Source organism: Anolis carolinensis, chromosome 6 (genome assembly GCF_035594765.1).
Source record: "Anolis carolinensis isolate JA03-04 chromosome 6, rAnoCar3.1.pri, whole genome shotgun sequence".
Taxonomy (NCBI): domain Eukaryota; kingdom Metazoa; phylum Chordata; class Lepidosauria; order Squamata; family Dactyloidae; genus Anolis; species Anolis carolinensis.
Window position 1 is genome coordinate 91,565,575 of NC_085846.1, and position 19,438 is coordinate 91,585,012.

Here is a 19,438-nt window from a genome sequence, read left to right on the forward strand (position 1 = left end):
CTACATCCAGAGAACACTGTGGACTCAAACAATGATGGACTATACTTGGCACAAATACTCAATATGGCCAAATGTGAACACTGGTGGAGCTTGGGGAAAATAGACCTTGACATTTGGGAGTTGTAGTTGCTAGGATTTATCGTTCACCTATAATCAAAGAGTCCCTTGAACCCCACCAACAATAGAATTGAGTAAACTGGGCTTGTGATGGGAGGATTCACCATCTGTTTCCAAAAAGGAAGAGAAGGATAGGCGAAGAGTTATTCAGCTTTCTCTGCCAAAGGGGTTCCTAAAACCATCAGAAATATGTGTTTTCTGATGGTCTTTGGTGACCCCTTTGACAGCCCCATGCGACCCCCCCCCCAGGGGTTCCGACTCCCAGGTTGACAAACACTGTGCTAGGACCTACTATAATATGTGGGGAAACAGTAAAGAGTATTACAGGAAAGAAACTAACAAGAAACCCTTGCATTATTAAAATATATTAAAGAATCAGATATAACTACTGCCTGTATATCATAAACCTGATATACCTATATATATATATAAAAGACTAATGGTGTCCCTCCTGCCACTAAACAACAAAAGTACAAGCCCCAGAACCTAGAAATTTGCCAGCACTACCCACCATCCTTGCCCCTAGGTTCCGACAACAAAAAGAAAAGAAAAATAAAGTTCTAATTAGAGGGAGAGGAATAATTGTTTTTATCCAATTGCTGCCAGTTAGAACACTAAGCTCCTCACACTTGGTCTCCTAGCAACCCACTCAGCCCAGGGGACAGGCAGATTTAGGCCTCACTTAGGCCTCTTCCACAGATTATCTAATTTGCACTGGTTTATATGGCAGTGTATACTCAAGGCCCTTCCACACAGCTATATAACCCATTTATAATCTTATATTATCTGCTTTGAACTGGATTATCTTGAATCCACACTGCCATATAATCCACTTCAGTGGGCATTTTATACAGCTGTGTAGAAGGGGCCTCATATAATCCAGTTCTAAGTAGATAATATTATAAATATACAATAGAGTCTCACTTATCCAACATAAAAAGGCCGGCAACGTTGGATAACTGAATAGCTTGGATAATAAGAAGGGATTCAGGAAAAGCCGATTAAACATCAAATTAGGTAATCATTATACAAATTAAGCACCAACACATCATGTTATACAACAAATTTGACAGAAAAAGTAGTTCAATGCGCAGTACTGCTATGTAGTAATTACTGTATTTACAAATTTAGCACCAAAACAGCACAATGAATTTAAAACACTGACTACAAAAACATTGACTATTAAAAGGCAGCCTGCATTAGATAATCCAGAACATTGGATAAGCGAATGTTGGATAAGTGAGATTCTACTGTAGTATGAAATAATTACTGTGGTATAATAATAAAAGGTAAAGGTTTCCCCGGACGTTAAGACCAATCATATCTGACTCTGGGGGTTGGTGCTCATCTCCATTTCTAAGCCGAAGAGGCGCCGTTGTCCGTAGACACGTCCAAGGTCATGTGGCCGGCATGACTGCATGGAGTGCTGTTACCTTCCCACCAGAGCAGTACCTATTGATCTACTCACATTGGCATGTTTTCGAACTGCTAGGTTGGCAGAAGCTGGAGCTAACAGCGGGCGCTCACTCTGCTCCCGGGATTTGAACCTGGGACCTTTCGGTCTGCAATTTCAGCAGCTCAGTGCTTTAACACACTTTTCCACCGGGGCTCCGGTATAATAATACAGAACAATATAATCTCTAAAACTAGGACAGTAAATAAAGAGCAACATTCTGAAAGCAGGAAACAATCAGGGCCAGCTAACACCTCCCAAGAAAGGATTCTTCCAGAAAGGAAGCTCAGAAGGGAGTGAAGCAGTGTGTATTACCACAGTCATTATTATTACTATCATTACTATTTTTGCATTACTGAAAAGAAGCGCTCAAACTATTGCAAACCCATTAGCTTGAAGGTACTCAACTTGTTATGGATCAACTAGCTACTCTTACACGATTGTAATGAAATAGTGGGTTGGTGTAATAAAGTACACACACACCAGAAAGGTATAAATCAGTACAATATTGCACAGGTACATGGCTGAGCTTATTCCAATGTTGAAATAAGTTGTATTGTTTATTATTTATTAAAGAGCAAATTGGATGCTGGGGGATTCTGGAAGCCACGGCCCTAAATGTATTTATTCTAAGCTCTGCAAATATGTTTGCTTTATTTGAAAGACTAGACTGGTTTCCACATAGTAATACTTACATATACATTATCAGGGTTTGCTCCTTGTGAAATCTGCAGCACATTTTTTTTCCCTTTGGATGCCTAAAGCATCCTAGAACTCTCCAGGTTATCTTTTTAGCAAAGAGAGCATCCACTGTGTGTTTTGTGTGGATAACCTACATTTAGTATTTTCTAGTAAGCATCCCCTTAGGTTCCCCCCTGCCTTGTAAAACACTGTGAGCAGGGCATGGAGGAACAGGAGAGATGAGGAGGTGTGCAGAGACTTTTTCTCTTGGATATTGTAACTTTACGAACCTCCCCTTAGTGTCCCGATTAATTTTATTGGTTCCTAGCCTTGCCTTCGTACTAGGCAATTTTCTTATTTGTGACCATGGGAGGGAAGTGACAGCAACCCTGAAAACTGGCTGAGATCTAAGTGTAGGTAGGCACCCAAACTTGAAGTGTTCAATATTGATTTTAAAAATTCCGGCTGTCTTTCTGATAAAATGTTTAGCATACAGCCATTTGATGGCACAAAGAAAACATCCCAAACGACCAACATCAAGACATTACAGAAGTCCCTGCATATAACAGAGCAGGACGGCAGAGTCATAAAGAAAGCAGGAAGTATATTTTTAGAAGGTCATTTACACCGGAAAGGGCATATATTTATCCATCATTAAAACAGAGGAAATACATCACCAACAAAGGAAAAAAGGACACACTGGTTTGCTATGTGTTTTTTATTTGTTCATTGCCTCAGGAGCCTTTGTGGGCTGGGGGATGATAAAGGAATAAATTTAAAAAAATATCTGCGTATGAAAATTTAAAATACTGTCAATAATTTGAATAGAAAATAATCCATCAGTGGTGAAGATGGGGTCTAGGCGGCCTGCACTGTCTTATGTCCTAGTTAAAACTGGTTACGAATTTAAACTTTCTCTCAAAATCAATTTGCATGGAAGCCTTCAGTTACATAGAGAGAATTGGCTCTACAAACACATTTAAAAATAAAATCACATTCCCTACAGTTATGTGTGCTGGACCATGGTTAAAGTGGAAAAATGGGAAATCAAAAACCTTTTTTTAACTGGAGAGTGCACCTCTCTAGGAAACTCAACATCCTCCAATTATTTCCAACAGAACCTGACCACAGAATCATACTAGAGGACCTAAAGATTCCCAGAGATGATATTTTAATCAAATCTGTAAAGGTCAAACCCAACAGTATTACATATCATGAGATGATAATGACAATTATTATTATTATTATTATTATTATTATTATTATTATTATTATTATTATTATTATTTTATCACCAGTCCTTCCCTGCGGCTCAAGGTGGAATATAACATCATTAAAAAAAGAGATAAAACAGTATTAAAAGACATACAACAAGATACACAAAGTTAAAGTACAAGGTAAAATCCACTGATAACATCTAGATTAAAATTCACAACTTAAAATTGACCAGATAGGCCTGCCAGAAGAGATGGGTCTTCAAATATGTTTTACATTCCGCCAACTGATCTAGCTGCTGGAGTTCTTCTGGCAGGTTGTTCCAATCTTGGGGCAGCTGATGAAAAGGTCCTTTTTGTGACAGTCACAAAAAGGACCTTTTTGTGACAGGCTGAAGTCCCCCCCCCCCCCCCCCGGATCTAAGTGTTCAGGGTGGATTGTACAGGAGAAGGAGATCCTGTAGGTAACCTGGACCCAAACCATATAGACCTTTAAAGGTCAAAACCAACACTTAGTACTTTGCCCAGAAACTAATTGAGAACCAGTGAGGTTACTTTATGGTAGGTGTAATATGCTCACTCCTGGATGATCCTGTGACCAATCTGGCAGCTGACATTTGAACTAATTGGAGTTTCCAAACTTGGTACAGAGGTAGTTCAATGTAAAGTGCATTGCAGAAGTCCAACCTTGAGGTTACCAGCACATGCACTACTATCTTTAGGTCCTCCAAATCTAGGAAGAGGCACAGCTGGCATATCAGCTGAAACTGGTAGTAAGCACTCCTGACGGTCGCAACCACTTGGGCTGTCATAAGGAGAGATGGATCCAAAAGCACTTCCAAGCCATGAATGAAGTCTTTCAAGTGGGGTGTAACCCCATCCAGAACTGGTTGACACACTTGATGCAAACACCTCTGACTTGTCTTGACTCACTTTCAATTTGTTTTTCCTCATCCACCCATTAACCCCTTCAGGCATTCATTCAGAACAGTAGTTTTCAACCTGGGGTCCCCAGATGTTTTTGGCCTTCAACTCCCAGAAATCTTAACAGCTGGTAAACTGGCTGGGATTTCTGGGAGTTGTAGGCCAAAAACATCTGGGGACCCCAGGTTGAGAACCACTGATTCAGAGGAAACATGCTATTCTTATCCTTAGCTAGAGTTGTTTTGGAAGGCATGAAGAAATATATGTGGGTGTCATTAGCATACTGATAAAACACCACCCCAAGCTTCTAGATGATCTCTCCTAGTGGTTTCATGAAAATATTAAATAGTATTCAGGGATTGAATACTTGTGGGATGCCACATAATAGCTCCTTTTTTGAGGAGCAACTATCCTCCAAGAACCACCATCTAGAACCTGCCTGAGAGGCACGATTGGATGTGGATACCTGAATGTTACTTACTTTCTTGTGCAATAGCCTTACCATCACACATGTATCATCTGCCATCTTGATCATCTCAATTTGAAGATACACAGCAACAATAGTTGGTAGTTCTCTATGACTTGTGCTCAAGCAGCAGAACTGAACATTGAATCTGAAGCTCTTCAAATGATTGGACTCTTTAAAATAGGATGCAGGTCCACCCTACCACTAGGTCTTAGGGAGGTTTCATAATCTTAGCCTTACTTCCTTCTTCCCTTTCTGGTAACTACATATGAATATCCATGTATTTTTTGAAAAATAAAACTTTCATGCTTTGCCTCTTAGACTAATCTGTTTCTTGAATAAGCTTTGAGATACACTTTTGGAAATCCCTACAGATTGATTTTCAAATTGCTTTGTAAGTATCAAGAGAGCCTTGAGATACTCTGTGCCATTTTATCTGGTTCAATATATCACTTCTTAATAATTGTGTTTTACATGCAATTTAATATGTGGCATAAGGGCACAAATATGTGGTTTTGAAAAATTGGTATTTTGGATGTTAAACAACAGATGAGTAAAATGCAGCTACTGGAGTCCTCCCTAAGAGTATGGGGTTGAAAAGGGACAGTCCAAAGGGTCAAAGGCAACAAGAACAAAAATTTTCCACAGGACCACTTTGTCCATTCCTGCACTAAAAGCTCAGAGATGCCCTAGCTGCTTTTTTTTTTTAGACTTTAGGGAAGAGTTTGGGACATTATTTTAAAGTAATTGGCTGCTCACTCTTGTTATTTTATGACTTTTTATAAAGAAGGTGGCCTGCCTACCCTCCAACTATCCTGATTTGGTAGAGATAGTTCAGTTTAATCTGTTGCTCCATTTTTTTCTGATGTATTGAAACATCCCAGTTTGCCGCCTCCTCCCATTGTTCCCCTTTGTCTCTAGCTTACTTCAGTTGTTGCAAACTGAATACACATTGCAGAAGTTGTTTGCACTCAGGGCCCTTCTACATGCAGTAAAACCCAGAAGTAACAGGGATAAAGTGGAAGAAGACAATAGAATAGGAAGGACGAGAGGCCTCTTCCAGAAAATCAGAAACATCAGAGGCAAATTTCAGGCAAAAATGAGCATGATCAAAAACAAAGATGGCAGGGACCTAACAGATGCTGAAGAGATCAAGAAAAGGTGGAAAGAATATATAGAAGATCTGTATAGGAAGGATAATAATATAGAGGATAGCTTTGACGGTGTGGTGAGTGAATTAGAACCAGACATCCTGAGGAATGAGGTTGAATGGGCCTTAAGAAGCATTGCTAATAACAAGGCAGCAGGAGACGACAGGATCCCAGCTGAGTTGTTTAAAATCTTGGAAGGTGATGCATGTCATATGCCAGCAAATATGGAAAACACAAGATTGACCATCAGATTGGAAAAAATCAATTTAGATCCCCATACCAAAAAAGGGAAACGCTAAATAATGCTCAAACTTCCGTACAGTGGCACTTATTTCCCATGCCAGTAAGGTCATTACCTCCTGCAAGGCAGACTCCAGCAATACATGGAGCGACAGTTGCCAGATGTCCAAGCTGGGTTCAGAAAAGGCAGAGGAACCAGAGACCAAATTGCCAATATCCGCTGGACAATCAGGAAGCCAAGGAGTTTCAGAAAAAACATCTACTTCTGCTTTATTGACTATTCTAAAGCCTTCGACTGTGTGGATCATAATAAACTGTGGCATGTTCTTGGTGGTATGAGGATACCAAGTCACCTTGTCTGTCTCCTGAGAAATCTGTATAAAGACCAAGTAGCCACAGTAAGAACTGATCATGGAACAACAGACTGGTTCAAGATTGGGAAAGGAGTACGGCAGGGCTGCATACTTTCACCCTACCTATTCAACTTGTATGCAGAACACATCATGCGACGTTCGGGGCTTGAGGAATCCAAGGCTGGAGTTAAAATTGCTGGAAGAAACATTAACAACCTTAGGTATGCAGATGATACCACTCTGATGGCCAAAAGTGAGGAAGAGCTGAGGAGCCTCATCACCAAGGTGAAAGAAGAAAGTGCAAAAGCTGGGCTGCAGTTAAACATCAAGAAAACCGAGATCATGGCAACTACACCTATTGATAACTGGCAAATAGAAGGAGAAAACGTGGAGGCAGTGACAGACTTTATATTACTAGGCGTGAAGATCACTGCAGATGCAGACTGTAGCCAGGAAATCAGAAGACGTTTACTTCTTGGGAGGAGAGCAATGGCCAACCTTGTTAAAATAGTGAAGAGCAGAGACATCACACTGGCAACGAAGGTCCGCATAATGAAAGCAATGGCATTCCCCATAGTAACCTCTAGTTGTGAGAGCTGGACCATAAGGAAGGCTGAGCAAGGGAAGATAGAGGCTTTTGAACTCTGGTGCTGGAGGAAAATCCTGAGAGTCTCTTGGACCACAAGAAGAGCCAACCAGTCCATCATCCAGGAAATAATGCCCGATTGCTCACTGGAGAGAAGGATATTAGAGGCAAATTTGAAGTATTTTGGCCACATCATGAGAAGACAGGAAAGCTTGGAAAAGATCATGAAGCTGGGGAAAATGGAAGGAAAAAGGAAGAGAGGCCGACCAAGGGTGAGATGGATGAACGGTATCCTTGAAGTGACTGGGTTGACCTTGAAGTAACTGGGGGCGGCGACAGCCAACAGGGAGCTCTGGCGTGGACTGGTCCATGAGGTCACGAAGAGTCAGAAACAACTATGCGACTGAGCAGCAGCAGCAACAGGGATAAAAGGATGTGTGTGTCTGGCTAAATGACATTTGGGGAAAGTATAGGCAGTTAACAGCTAAGAGTCGAGTTAACAACTGAAAAGCATGAATTTAAAAGTTGCGCTTAAAACCTGTTTCCGCCCTTAAAATGTGTAACTTTTTCTAGTTTGGAGTTGGAAACTGCATGTTATGTCATTCACATTATCCCCCTACATCTTTTGTAATTTAAGAGCAGCGCCAAAATGAATGTTAAGAGCAGTAGGTTAAACTAGAAAAAAATGGGAGCGGAACTTTAAAATTGCTCCCAAAACAAGGGGGTGTACAATGGCAACCGAAGAGACAAATAGTGGGGATAAATTACAAACAGTTTACAATAAATTACATCCAAATTATGAACAGTTCTCTATGCTACAATTATATCTGGCCTATTTGCACTTCACAAGTACATTAAGTATGATAACATACCTGTAACAAAATAGGCCACAGCAGCCCAAATTAATGATATTACCTTAAACAATCTGCTTTAAATGCACCACTTGAAAAAATTACACCAGTTTAGGGTGAAAACATGTCAAGTGACAGAAATAATTGCATTTTGGAAGAAGATAATCCATTTAAAGGAGAAGGGATTAAAGTCACCAAAGTCACAAACAGTACATGCAATTTGCCTGGTTTATCCCTTCCCTCACTTTTTGTCATTCTTTAATGACATATATGTTATTTAATGTGACTGAAACTTTTGTAAGATTTCCATCTTTCTCTATGAAGTTTACAGACCCATAGTATGGTGATACTGTTCCTACATCCAAACTCTGACAAAACTACTTTTGAAAATGAAGGAAATTTCAGAAGCACTTTGCATGATTGTTTCAAGGTAAGACGTTTAGAGACAATAGTCCACATTTTTAGCTGCAGCTCTTTGGATGAGTTTGAGATAGTATACCATCCAGCATTTCATAGATGAAAGCTTCCCAAAACTATAAGCCCCAGGATTCCATAGCATTGAAATGTCATGGTCATTAAAATAGTTTCAAACTTCATTAATTTTACAGTGTAGATGGATGGACTTTAGGACATGAGTGGCCAAAAAATGTCAAACATTTTTAGTGGGGGAAGAACATACAAGCGAGGTGAGTCTCCAGCAGTTTGCTTTAGCCTATGTCTAGGGCACATGTGTCAAATGCAAGGCCTGTGGGCTGAATCGGGCCCACCATGTCATTTTATATGGGTCTCCAGGTGCTGGACTACAATTCCTGTATTCCTCATCCTTAGATATCATGACTAGAGCTGATGGGAGTTGTGACATAATAACAATTGGAAAGCTATAGTGTGTTCAATTAAAAAAGTGGGGTCTGAATTTCAATACAAGGCTTGTGGATGTGATGTCTGATTTCAAAATGTCCTTTAACCTTTCCAGAACCTCACAGCCACAAGTGTTGCTGAGTTGCAATTCCCATACTCCCATTATCCCCAGTCTGCATGGCAGATAATTAAAAGGGATGGGATTTGTTGTTCAATTAGCCAGTAAAGCTTCAAAAACATGCATTTTCTGCATTTTGGTTGACCAATAAAGGTAGAACTTTTTTATAGATTTCCCCCCTGTATCCAACAGAGATATGTTCCTGAACTTACCATGGAAACCGAAAACCCTGGATATTAGCAAACCCTAATTAAATGAATGACTTTCACTATACTAAGTTGCTATATACTTGCCTGAAAGACATAGACAACATATTTGGTTAGATGTAGGTAGATGAAACCATGGAGGTTCGGTACTTATGGGAGTCATATTGTATTTTGAGAGTTATGAAAGCATCTGAAACAATGGAATGATAGAAGACTAATCCAGTTTGTCTCTACCAAATCTGCAGAAATGGAAGGTATGAACTAGACTTCCTAAACTGGTATCTTTCAGATGGGTTATACAACAATTTCTCTAGCTGGTTCATGATCATCCAAGTAGAGATCAGAAACATCTCTCTATTCTATAGCCCTAGTCCATCACACTAAACAGAATCTCTCAAATATTACAGCCATTAGTTTGTAATTTTGAAGAGTATGGTGGACACTGAGGAACTTCGTTCTTGAAAAATACACACAAACATAAACACTAGAATTTTGCATACAATTTATTTCATCCTCATCCTCATTAGGAATTAAATATAAAAACAACATTTACATGGAATTATGTCTCTCTTGGCCTTTTAAAAATGCAAAATGAATGATGGGGTACCAGGAAAAATTGAATAAGTCTAAGTTGAAGAAATATAACTGAAAATAAATTTAATCCTGCTCAGAAGTAAATTTCAGCTTAGAAGGCTGTTATTTTCAGACTTACAGGAAAGAGATCAAAGGAAAAAAAACAGGCCCAATTAGAAACAATTTTGACTTCAGGCTGATGCCAACTTAAAAGATTTTTAATTTGTTTTAAATTGTTCAATATGCTTTTAGACAGGTTAAATTATTCCTTACTATTTTTGTATTGTTTTAAATAGTTTTAAATTGATCTTCCTGGTACGCCACACTGAAATGTTGTGATATATAGATGGATGTAAATATTTAGATCAATAAATTTACATTTAATTTATCATAGTGAGATTGCAGATCAAACTATAACCAACAGCTGTAACTATAACAAGCATAATAAAACATAATATAAAGGAAATATATAATTCTGTAAACTAACATTTATCTAATAAAATCATGCCATATAAAATTATTCAATGTAAAAGTAACACCAGGAGAAAAAGAACCTCTATTTGTTCGAAAAAATGGTTTCTTCCCTGGGGCAAACAAATGATTCAAAGGAAAACCTGCCCTTCTCGTGAGTAACTTCAACAAAAGAAGCATGTAGATTGACAAATGACTCTCAGATCCTTACATCAAGTATAATTTGGCACTAAGTACTAACATTTGAAGCCTGGATTCCTTGCAGAAGTGGCCTGTGCAACAACAGACCTTGGCAGGTTTGAAATACTGCAGCGACCTTTAATTTAGAGAAATTATTACCAGTAAGAGAAAGCAGGTTGTTCATGTGCTTCAAACCAAAAAAAGGGGGCGGCCAGGGAAAAGCGTGGGGGGAGAGAAAATAGGACTCAAAGTGCACATTCTCCAGACCTGGCTTTGCTCTGAAGTTGATTTGTACCTCTCTAGCAGCTGTTCAAATAAGTTACTGCCCAGAGGAAACATATGTATAATGCCTCCATAGTTTAATTTCTTTTTGCATCTTTCCAAAGCCCAAATGCAGATTTCTAGTAGAAAGGACTGTCTTTATGATGAATGGGAAACGATTCTGAGACTCTGAAGATCCACAAGCAAGGACATTGCCATGGTATTTAGAAATGGACTGTAATTGGTAGAGTCTCTGCTGATTTAGAAAAGTCTCCTAATAGACGATGATTTGTGGACTCTCTTAAACTTTCATTGGTGCAGACTTATTTATTGCATGATAGGTTGGTTCATTACAGTGCATGCAGCCCCAGCAGTGAAGCAACGTATCATGCGCTCTAATTTGTACCAAGAATTTTAAGAGATTTTGGAGAGTGAGGGAGTAGATTTTTGTGAGCACTAAATTCAGTCTGTTCTGGTATGCCTTAATTTATATGGAGAAATTTAAAAGATTTTGGAGTGTGTGGGAATAGAATTTTGTGTGCAAGGACAATTAGTACCAACTATTTCTCCATGCAGTCATGCTGGCCACATGACCTTGGAGGTGTCTATGGACAACGCCGGCTCTTCAGATTAGACATGGAGATGAGAACCAACCCCCAGAGTCGGTCACGACTGGACTTAACATCATGGGAAACCTTTACCTTTACTTTTTTATAGAATCATAGAATAATAGAATAATAGAGTTGGAAGAGACCTCATGGGCCATCCAGTCCAACCCCCTGCCAAGAAGCAGGAAATCGCATTCAAAGCACCCCCGACAGATGGCCATCCAGCCTCTGCTTAAAAGCCTCCAAAGATAGAGCCTCCATTACAGTCCGGGGAGAGAGTTCCACTGCTAAACAGCTCTCACAGTGAGGAAGTTCTTCCTGATGTTTAGGTGTAATCTCCTTTCCTGTAGTTTGAAGCCATTGTTCTGCATCCTAGTCTACAGGGCAGCAGAAAACAATCTTGCTCCCTCCTCCCTATGACTTTCTCTCACATATTTGTACATGGCTATCATGTCTCCTCTCAGCCTTCTCTTCTGCAGGCTAAACATGCCCAGTTCTTTAAGCCGCTCTTCATAGGGCTTGTTCTCCAGACCCTTGATCATTTTTATTTCTAGTATGGGCTCTTAATTCTGTAATTCTAAGGATATACCTTTCACAAGTGGGTTTGGTTGGTTCATCACATAAACCTAAAGTCAGTTCAGTCTTGGATTAGAAAATAATGAACTAAATGGACAAACAATTGGCTTTTTAGGACAGTTCCCTATGCTCCAAAACCAGTCCTACTGTTTCACAGACTGAGGAACCGACCTTAAGCATCAGATGCTGGAAGTAACAGAAGATGGCAGACTCCGCATTGAAGGACAGGATAATATGGGTGACATGACTTGTCCCATGACTCCATGCACCCCCAAACACTGAGCCATTGCCATTATTTAAAGGAGCTCTCCAGGGTGCTGAACCTATTGGTGGTTGGTCTTCAGGACCCTAGATAGTAACCTTGAAGACTTCACAAATATGGAAGACACCAGCTGCCACTGGTCAAAAAAATACATTCCATCCATTTTGGATGGGGTGGTAAGATGTGGGAGATCATTGGTAACCAAATGTTTTCCAATAGTCCTGCAGCACACCCAGTTTTTCCTTGAGTTTTTCCCCTGGTTGAGTAAATTGTTTTACAAAACCTTTGCTTGAGAAGACCTTGCTCCACTCCTCCTGACAACGTTGCTCATTTTCATCTTATGCCAGCAATTCATGCATTTGATATTGTCACGTCCACTTAACATATGTATCTCGCAAAACTGCCAAAACCTGCTGATACCTGAAATGAAGCCTTCGTGGGGAAGATTATTAACTTCATTTGAAGGGGAATAGATATCTCAAGGCATTTTTTTTTGGAAATGCCTTGAAAGGATTTCAGATCCCTGGAAAGAAAGTGAATAACATTATTCGCATTTTTTTATGTTTCTTTCTGACTTTGCCTTTCAAATTAGCATCAAAGATGCCTGTCTGCTTTAATTTTCTGTTGTTGGCAATACCTTTGCCAGGGCTTTGCTGTGTTCACATGATGTGCTGGTGTCAACCATGGCTGCACAGAGAGAAAAAATACATTCTCTATGCCTGGGAAAGGGGGGAAAACTGTATACATATTCTCAATAAACAAATAACAGTTGTCATTTCCCAAATATGACAGTCTCTGGTTGCCTGTGCTTAAATTGAATGACATGTCATTTACCCTAATAGATGGGAATGCATGTACGGTCCATGCCAGTGAGTTGCCTAATTCTTATTCACCACAGCTGTGATCTGTGTCATGTTGCTGGAGCTCTTACAGGGTTTGGATGGATCAGGAAAATCTTGGTCAATTATAGAAGCCTCCGGCTGAAAGGGAGGCGCCTTGCTTTCTTGTTTGCTTTATGTCTCTGAAAATCCAGAGAGAGAGAGAGAGAGAACATCAACTGCGCCTCCTCTTCCTAAGCTTTCCAAAGAAGCAAATCAATCTCCCATCTGTGGAATTTCTGGGAATACCTCTTCCCCAACCCCCTGTAATTTAAAATGACTCAATCTCCCCATCCCGATAATACAAGTGGTGAGAAAGGCTCTTAATCCCATCGGCATACCCCCTTGTCAGCACCTCTTTAATTCACTGCTTTAAAGGCTCAACATGTTTTGATTTACAATAAGCACTAAGATAACTGCAGGTGCCCTCGAAAAGCAAGGTTAACTCACCTGAGATGAATGTCTTTTCTCCTGAACAAAGCCAGTACAAGGGACAGGAAATACAATTAATACAGGTGATTCCCTGAAATGTAGGAAATGTCACTTACCCTTGATATGACACAAATCCTCATTAAATAAGCAGGCCCCAGTGCTCGGCTTTTATATTCTTCTCTGCAGAGAGGAAAGGATTTAGGTTCAAAAGCATGTGAGAAGGATGAGAAGCTGAACACTTCAGAAAGGCATTTGTAATTTTTTTTCTAGTGCTCCCAAGGGAGATTACTTCTGTCTTCTTCCAGGGTCTGGTGCACACATGCAATGATTTTTCACCAGCAGATCTTTGAAAACCTTGGATGATCTATGTTGAATAATGTGATTTGTTTTTAACTAAATTCTGTCTGTGTCTCCACCTCCAGTCCTATAAATTGATCATATACAAATTGAAGTATAATACTAGTATGTTATTTCAAAGTAAAGCCCATATTTGAGAATACTGTGAGCCCCTTAAACTCAGTCGTATCTTTGGTCCATTAACCCCCATGCAATCAACTCTCTAGGTCGTTAGATTTTAAAAAATCATTCACCTGCCTGGAATTCCTTGCTTTCTGTGGTTGTCCCCAGCTATTAACTAGGCTTGGACAATTCAGCTACTAAAATCAGACAATAGAGTATTTTTAGGGTGGAATGCTTATTTCCATATAAGCCTATTCACTTCCACACAAGCCCTCCCTTGGGTTCCTTAACTATCTGAAACATGGATATCAGAGACTGAGTTGTATCAGTGGTGGCACTCCAACTTTAGAATTATGCTTTTCTTAGAAAAACCCACCTGACATTTTGACATCAAATACAGAACTTTGTAATCCCCATATTTGAAATTTCCATTGTTTTAGATCTGCTTAGTATTTCATGATGTGCATTTAAATGACTTTTAGGTTCTATTATTTACATTGTAAGTATGTATTTTATCTTGATATTTTGTAACCTGCCCCAGAAATATGCTTGGATTGTTAGGCCCAGTTAGAATGAACCCACTTAATCAATGGGAATTTGGTATATTAATACGTACATAAGTTCCATTGATTCAGTGAATATGGCTTAATTGGGAGGAACAACTGGATTTTGCCAAAATAATCTTCAAAACCTTTGTCTATTGGATACTTTGAATATTCAATACTAGAAAAGTCATTATTTTCTATGGTCATCAGTCTTGTTCATGCCTACTAAGATCTGCCTCTTTGGAAGTTGATGTTGTTGTGTTCCTTCAAGTCATTTCTGATGCATGGCAACCCTAAGGTGAACCTATCACAAAGTTTCCAAGGCATAGAATGCGTGTATTGGCCATGGTCACCCAATGGGTTTCCATGGGCATGTGAGGAATTATGCAATATGTCACAGAGAACACTGTGATTGAGTGAATTATAGTCCTGCATCAGCCATGCAAGAACAAAGTCATCTGTTCTCCCTTCTTATGGTTCTTTACGCCAAATTTAGATAACCCTTCAAATACAAATGCAAATAAGGATTCACCCTCTGATAGACCTTCAAAGAGAAGATGGTCCTCTATAAAGTCAAACACATGGACAGCCTTGGTTCACTGAAGTCTACATAGCCACATAGAAACTAGTGTCTGGGTGGTAGTATATAAAATATAATTTTTAATTTCTTCCATTTATCAATTTCTTCCCATTCCTCCAGAGAGAACCTCCTGCCTTGGGGCTCTCAGCTTTGTTATAAAACCCTTTCAAATCCAAGGGGAAGCACAGAACTAGTTCCTGTTTTGACGCTCCGAGGAACAAAATATCTTGAGATGTGTCAATGAGAACACTACATTTTTTTACAGGTGATCCCATTCCTCTCTCCAGACAATAATAGCTAAATAGGATGATTAAGAGGTTCTGGGAATTGTTGTCCCAAAAGAGGATATTTCCCAAAGTCTGCATATTGTTGTCATTCCACCACAATTACAGTACCAATATACAGTGTGACCCCCCTCACACCCAGTGGGGGGATATGAGTTTTAAATGCCATTTTAGTGTGTTATTGTATTTTAATTCTGTTTTTATTACACTGTTACTATTTAATTTTTTAACCTTTGTATTGCACTTTTTTGAACTTGTCTAGTGGGGATTGTTAGCTGCCTTGAGTCCCCACGCAGAGAAAGATGGGGTATAAATAAAGTTAGTAATAATAATAATAATAATAATAATAATAATAATAATAATAATGAAAACTCAGCCACTATCAGGACCTCAAGATTGAACTTCAAAGACTCTGGCAGAAACCAGTGCAGGTGGTCCCGGTAGTGATCGGCACATTGGGTGCCGTGCCAAAAGATCTCAGCCGGCATTTGGAAACAATAGACATTGACAAAATTACGATCTACAAACTGCAAAAGGCCACCCTACTGGGATCTGCACGCATCATCCGAAAATATATCACACAGTCCTAAATGCTTGTGAAGTGTTCGACTTATGATTTTGTGATACGAAATCCAGCATATCTATCTTGTTTGCTGTGTCATAAAATAAAATAATAATAATATATTCCCAGACTTTGTGTGAATATGTTAAGCCATGGTTAATAGAATACGCTGTTGTTTTCAATGGAGTGAACAATGGATGTATTGAGAAGAGGGCATAGTTTATACAGGAGATCCAAAGAGAACAAATGAATCAGTGAAACTGTAAATAAGTTAAACCATGTATATTGATTCCACAGTTATGTGGATCATATTGTGGAATTTTGATTACACTCACCTTCTGCACAAATAGATGACAAACCAAGACAGATTTATGTCTGCCACCTCCCATGAATCTGATGCACACATGTACAAAGATTACTACATATGCATTTCCCATGAAAGTCCTCCATCTTCTATTTTTTAATAATTCTGAGGGAATTTACCTGGATAAACATTCCATTGAGACTAAGATTGTGGTATGAAGCAACAAGGACCATCATCCGATCTTGCTAAGAATAACCAACTTCCGTGACATGTTATCAGGGCATGGCCCAACATAATGAGAAACAGATTGTAGGATTCATAATTAAACTTTGGATTAGGCTTTAATTGCTTCCATCAGAATGGCGCGCAAGGAGAGATGCCAGAGATCTCTTCTTTCAGGTGACAACATAATTTTAGGTGATATGCAGAATATCTTGGTATGCATGCTAATCCTCTCCATTCTTCTTTCTCATAACCATCACATATTTTAAAAAAATAAATAGAATTTTCAGTTTAAGAAGAGAGAACCCCTTGGTATCTGGCACCATATAATTAGCATACATGAATGAGGAATGAGTTCCTGCTGGTTTGGCCTGTTATTCATCTCTATCAATGGAGGGTTTTTAATAAAATAAAATAAAATCCAATAACATTATATAATACCAAAAAATATTTTTCCATTAGCATGTTTCCATTATTTATATGCATTCCATTAGTTTTTTTAAAAAAAACTATAGATCTACAAAGGACCCAGACCTTTCCGTGTATATCTCTCTACTTTAGTGAATTTTAATATGTGAGCCCACTCCCTCTCCCATATATAGAATATGCTAGAATAACGGACTATATTTTTGCTCTCTCATAAAAGTGACTAACTAATGTTCAGATAATTTGTCCTATAGAAATAATTTGTCCTTTCTTCCAATAGCAGAGGGCAATATAAAACAGCTTCCCACATTTCATTTTCACCACATCCCCTGTGAAATAAATTGCGCTAAAACAGGTCTGCAGAACAAGGTTCCTTCTAGTTCTCACTCCTGGACTGCAATGTCCATCAGCCACAGTCATTGGTCAAGGACATTGAGAACTGTAGTCCAAAAACATTCAAAGAGCCTTGTGTTCCTCAGCCCTGGGTCAAGACAGTCATTGGCCCAAGGTTATAGAATGGCATTTGAATCTGTGTCTCCTCATTCGATGTATGTTTCATATCTCATGAAACAAATCAGCTTCCAGTGCTCTTCAAAAGTCCATTTTTCTATCTCAGTATGCCCTACAGGACTTACCTGATGTTTATCCTCATAGTAAAGGATCATCATTTTATACATAGTGTGATCCCTGTATCTCTGGGACCAACATATATGGTTTTATTTGACAAAATATGACCTCTCTAACATTTTCTAGCTCCTCCAGTACAACTGTATGGTATTCATGGGCCAGAAGTCCTTCAGTTCAATTAGGTTTTGCATAACCATGTGAAGTCCAAGAATGTTCCTCTTGCAGATACGGGGATTATACTGTAGATGTTTCCAATACAGCCACATATTTTTTCATAGATATTACATAGGCTAATATACCCTAGCATTGACTTTGCTTTCTTTGATATATGAACCAGGCATCTTATCTTTTTATAAGGATCACCTAGCTTTATTTAAAAAACCTCAAGCTATGTTCTTTCACAAGGCCTGTCCTTTCCTCCCTAAGCAAGATGATAAATGGGCATAAGAAATGTTAATACTAAAAAAATATCCCAAATGGGTATGCAATCAATGACCTCTAAAAATTTCAATGGAAAACTGGAAAGAGGAACACCTGAGTTGGGACATACTTACAAGTTTCAAACTGCTAGCACAGTTATGAAGAGAGATTACAGTTTCTAGACCTTATATATACAAGTTCTCAGAACTGTGTCATCTCTGCATCATCTTAAATAAATTTTGAAGTTTTATGGCCAGGGTCACAATTTGCATGTTTCTACATCCCATTACACTCAGATTCCTTCAAGGGATTATTTGTAACTGTAAGACTACATGTAACTACTCTTTAACATATTGTGAAATAACATTATATCACACACCATCCTCATGGGCCTTGAGTTTGACATATGTGAGTTGGGATGAAAGTGAAAAACCATAAATTTTTAAAATGATATGTTTTTTAATCTGAGAGAACACCTCTCTAAAAATGTCTAGATCCTTCAGCATAACTCTGTGGTCAATTTTTACTGGCATTTGACCAAAGAATTGCACTGGAAAACCAAAAATTTCCTAGAGATTACATTTCTAATCAAATTCATGAATAATCAAATCCACAAAAATCAAATCTGCAAATGTGGAGAGCCACCTGGATTTATTTGTTTGAAAACTACAATGGGAGAGGGAGAAGGAGAGGGAGAGGGAGCGGGAGAGAGAGAGGGAGGGAGGGAGGGAGGGAGAGAGAGAGAGAGAGAGAGAGAGAGAGAGAGAGAAGGCATGCTATGGGAATTTTCTTCCTCATGTGTCAAAATAGCTTGTTTACTTTACTGGATGAATTGGGAACATTTGTTTCTCAGGCAGCAACATTTGGGAGGCTTTCTTCTACTTTCCCTATTTACTCATATTTCCTCTTTCTCTTTGTGGGTCAGCCTTCAATAGGCAGATCTCTTATTGAGAAAAGAAGCTGAATATAATGTACAATCAGGCTATAAGGTCAGCTTGAATGCATCTGTGGAGCGTCATGTCAGCAGCTGAAGAATAGGCACCGTTTGATATAAATTGCACTTATGCAAAATTGTGGCTCACGGGTTATTGACATTTTATAATGCCATCTTTTGAGGTCATTTCAATTGATGTGATATATACTTTTCGACTTCAAAGAAAGAATTACTAGTTTTACAACATGTTGCAAACCTTGTCTTAAACTCAGTTTTTTGGTGCAGATAGTCTCATAGAAAGCTAAAGCCATTAAACATGCTCAGTGGAATTATAAGTGTCAAAATGTCATTCAAAAATCTATTTCTTGGTTTGCTAAATTAATGCACACCTTGTCGATATCATATATAATATATTGGTCAGAACGACAAAGGTCATCCAGTACAAGAGATACGTGGTTCGAGTTTTACCCAGGTTTTCTTTCTGTGGAATATGATCTCTGGAGATTTTATGCAGCAGTATGCTCAGACCATAGGCTATTTTCATCCAAAATAAATAAGAGTAATTTAAAAGTGCAATAATATAAAAGCACTATACAAAAGAAATGGCATATGGTAT

At 38.8% G+C, this 19,438-nt stretch overlaps 1 long non-coding RNA gene across 1 annotated transcript in view; it reads right to left on the minus strand.

The window, feature by feature from the left end:
- The window catches only part of LOC134299983 (uncharacterized), a 29,204-nt gene extending 14,752 nt beyond the window's left edge, over window positions 1-14,452 (minus strand). The window contains exon 1 of the long non-coding RNA XR_010007250.1: window positions 13,576-14,452. This is a non-coding gene — a long non-coding RNA (uncharacterized LOC134299983). The remainder of the gene's footprint in view (window positions 1-13,575) is intronic.
- Window positions 14,453-19,438: the final 4,986 nt, after the last annotated feature.